The 1,263-nt window shown below is 53.7% G+C and overlaps 1 protein-coding gene across 1 annotated transcript in view; it reads left to right on the top strand.

Moving 5' to 3' along the window:
* The window catches only part of LOC101661899 (myelin basic protein), a 56,004-nt gene that overhangs the window by 28,194 nt on the left and 26,547 nt on the right, over positions 1-1,263 (top strand). The gene's annotated exons all lie outside the window — the stretch shown is intronic.

Raw genomic sequence — 1,263 nt, 5'->3', positions numbered from 1 at the left:
CAGCTGGTGCAGTGGGCGGGTGGGTGAGTGGGCACATACATGTAGGATCGGGTAGAGAAGCCACTTTTTCCACACAAGTCTGAAAAGAAACAGTGAGGTTCATGTCACCCTAACATGGGCCTGTTGCATTCCCAAGATTGCCTCGGTATGGGGCAGTGAAATGCACCCCACGTCACCCCCTCCCAAAGCTGGTCATCACTCCTGCTCACGTGACCGAGAAGCCGACTCTGTAGCCCTGCTAAACTGTTCTCCAGTGGGAAGGCGTCTGCATGCTCCTCAGTGGGTGGGTGGGTGGATGGATGGGTGGGTTGGTGGATGGGTGGGTGGATGGATGGGTGGGTGGATGGATGGATGGTGGAGTGGGTAGGTGGATGGATGGGTGGGTGGGTGGATGGATGGACGGTGAGTAGATGGGTAGGTTGATGGATGGATATTGAGTGGGTGGGTGGATGGATGGGTGGGTGGATGGATGGATGGTGAGTAGATGGGTAGGTTAATGGATGGATATTGAGTGGTTGGGTGGGTGGACGGATGGATAAGTTAGTGAGTGACTGCTTGAGTGGATTCATAGCTGGAGATATGGGTGGATGAATGGGTATATGGACAGATGAATGGGTGGACAGGTGGATGGGTGCATGGGTGGAAGGATAGATGGCTGGTGAGTGGATGGATAGGTGGATGGATGGGTGGATAAGTGGGTGAGTGGATTCATGGCTGATGATATGGGATATGAATGGGTGGATAGATGGATAGACGGATGGATGGATGGATGGACAGATGGGTGGGTAGATGGGTGGATGAATGGGGGTGGATTCGTGGGTGGATGGATAAGTGGATGAGTAAGTGGTTGAGTGAATTTGTGGGTGGGGATATCAATGGATGGATGGGTGAGTGGACAAGGGTTGGATAGAGGGGTAGATGGATGGATGGATGGGTGGGTGGCTGGATAAGTGGGTGAGTGAATGGTTGAGCGAATTTGTGACTGGGGATATGAATGTATGGATGGGTGGATGGACTGGTGGATGGGTGGGAGGCGTGCAAGGAAGGATGGATGAGTGGACAAGGGGTGAGTGGATGGACAGATGGGTGATGGGGTGGATGAGTAGATGGATGGGTTGGTGGATGGATAGGTGAGTGGACAAGGGATGGATAGGGGGGTGGATGGATAGATGGGTGTAAAGGTGTCAAGCAGATGGGAGACTGGTGTCCACACAGCTGGTGCAGTGGGCGGGTGGGTGAGTGGGCACATACATGTAGGATCGG

Source organism: Echinops telfairi, unplaced genomic scaffold (assembly GCF_000313985.2).
Source record: "Echinops telfairi isolate 266 unplaced genomic scaffold, ASM31398v2 ScPeMD7_7400;HRSCAF=8409, whole genome shotgun sequence".
In the NCBI taxonomy this organism is placed as follows: Eukaryota; Metazoa; Chordata; class Mammalia; order Afrosoricida; family Tenrecidae; genus Echinops; species Echinops telfairi.
Note: the sequence above shows the minus strand (reverse complement) of the source record. Positions and strands in the feature narration are given on the sequence as shown.